Source organism: Galeopterus variegatus, unplaced genomic scaffold, assembly GCF_000696425.1.
Source record: "Galeopterus variegatus unplaced genomic scaffold, G_variegatus-3.0.2 Scaffold4040, whole genome shotgun sequence".
Classification (NCBI taxonomy): Eukaryota; Metazoa; Chordata; class Mammalia; order Dermoptera; family Cynocephalidae; genus Galeopterus; species Galeopterus variegatus.
The window spans coordinates 175,829-178,374 of NW_007730151.1; the positions used below are offsets into that span (position 1 = coordinate 175,829).

The window sequence follows — 2,546 nt, forward strand, 5'->3', positions numbered from 1 at the left end:
GAAGTTTAATCACCTGTTTAGAAACAAATCTGTTATCTAAAATGTTGACAATACTACATATGCAGGTAATTTTTCTTTAGAACAATGAGACAATCGGAAGAATTGAAAAGGTCAATAATTCAGTTTTCAGAACCTTTTGTTTGGTTGTGAATTACGAAAAATGCATTTCTTATATTAACCTATTAACATAATTCCCTCAGATACTGCCATTTGCTCTATATGTATTAGTTTAGTTTTCTTCTTGTTTCAATCTATAATTTTATTTATTTTCTTCTTCCAAATAACACTGTTGTCTAACATTCATAGTGGGATGGAATTAGCAAATATTTATTGAGTATTTACTATCTCCAAGAAACAATATTTTAACTTCAAAAAGAGATGACAAGATTATAGAATCTAGTGGTAAATGAATGGAGGATTGTTATACATTGTTTGAAGCTTTTCTCTATGTTTAAAATTTTTATAATAACTTGCTTGAGACAATAATCAATGACATAAGAAATGAAATATTCGGAAAAGTGAGGAATTGACAGAAAAAGTTTTCTGGAAAGGAGTTATAGTCTATCTTTCCTGCATAATTTTTCCTTTTGCATCCTTACACAGGTGTGCAAAGGGGGCTGAATCCAGGTTGTCTGCAGCTTTCTCCCTGTGCTCAGGGTGATGTGCCCCAGTACTGTCCCTGATATCACCATGAGAGAGCACGTGAGGTCATAATGAAGCCATGTGCCCTGGTTCTGCCAGCCCCTCTTTGACTGTGGCAGATTCCTACCACTGACTGACCCACCCAGGAGGAAATGGTCAGGATTTACCTGGGTTGACATGTTTCCTCTAATGTCTTCTAAGGCTGCATTGCAAAAACCACTTTTCTGTTTCATCTCTGCACTGCCTGTCTTTTCTTTTCCTAATTCCAAGTCATTCTTTTTTTTAGTAACTCCAGCATTTACTTGTTCAGAAACTTTGCACTTGAGAAAACTCGCATTGGAAAAATCCACATAGTTTAGAATTACACATGAGGAAAATGGCATTTCCAGATAAGAATTTTGTTTGTTTTCATCTTCATGAAAGAGAAGCACCTACATTCCTACTTATTCTGCCTTAAATTAGAAAATGACACATCTTGCATACTGCTACGAATGTCATTAATAAGACTCACCCACTCCCCTGTGAAATACACAGAGGGTGAAAATGTCTATTATTGTTTATCTAATAATTATGTGAGTGGAAAATTACCTACATCTCTAATGGATAATGGCCACCTGGGCTCTGCAAATAAATCATAATATTACTTTTTTCCCCACAACATTTCTTTTTTAATGGGAAGTCAGAAAAAAATAAAGAGGAAAATTTTAGTAGTATGTTCGTATTCAAGTAGATTTTGACAAATCAAATTATTCTAATGTTGTTTAATAAATAACCACTTTTCTGACCTTGTAAACTTAAGTATCACTTCTTGATTTAATCTCAAATATAAATTCTCTTTATGATTAATACCAGTACTACCTAAATTGTCTTCTATAAAAATAAAGTTAGTACTAACTTTCCAGGTTGTCATTTGTACGACAGCGAATTTTAGGTAACAATCACTGAAAAAGTTAGTTAAAAATTATAGATACCTTTCATATTAACTATACCAAAATTTCTTTTCTGTTATGGCAATATTCTAATTTTCAATTTATTTTGTCTCTTAGTACAGTATTCAAGTTACCAATTTTAAAAATATTTTGTCATGAGTTTTTTATAAAATACTCGACTGGTAGTACAGTATCTGTTAATCTTCAAAATTTTGGTGATTTTTTCAACAGCTTCTTTACATTCATTTATAATAGTTTTTCTTTTCAGGCTTATTTATATAACTGATTCTGATCTTTCAAAGCTTTTAAAAACAATTAAATCAAAATCTCTGGGAATAGGGCTCAGGCAGTAGCATTTTTAAACCTTCTCACATGATTCTACTATACAATCAGATCTATCTTAGGATGGTGCTGTCTCCACAATGAATAGAAAGGCACGTGTTCATATAAATTACTGTCTTTTTTTTTTTTGGTGGCTGGCCGAGAGTTATTTTCTTAGTAGCATACCTAGACTGCCTGTATTAGTCCATTTCTGTTGGTTATAACAAAATACACAGAATCGGGTGGTAAATAAAAAAATGAAATTTATTGCTTACAGTTTCTGAGCCTGGGAAGTCCAAAGTCCATCTGATGATGGTGACAGTGACCCGGGGTCTCACATGGCAAGATGGTGGAAGCAGAGAGAGAAGAGAAACAGACTCTCTTCTCTCTTAAAGCCCTCAGAACCACACCCCTGACCACCATTTTTAACCCTTTCACTACTGCACAGTCTTACAATCTAATCACCTCTTCAAGGCTCCACCTTTCAATTACCGGAATAGGACTTCCCACACTCTTAACAGTCACAGTAAGGACCAAGTTTCTAATACATAGAACTTGGGGGACACAGTTCAAGCACCAGTGAGTTTTGGGGAGGGGACATAATTCAATCCACTACACTACCCCAACAAGATATTTCACTATTTCAGCAAAACA

At 34.2% G+C, this 2,546-nt stretch overlaps 1 protein-coding gene across 1 annotated transcript in view; it reads right to left on the bottom strand.

Annotated features, from left to right (window-relative positions):
• LOC103602182 overlaps positions 1–2,546 on the bottom strand; it is a gene marked incomplete at its 3' end in the record, with an annotated part of 161,050 nt that overhangs the window by 140,254 nt on the left and 18,250 nt on the right. The window lies entirely within an intron of this gene.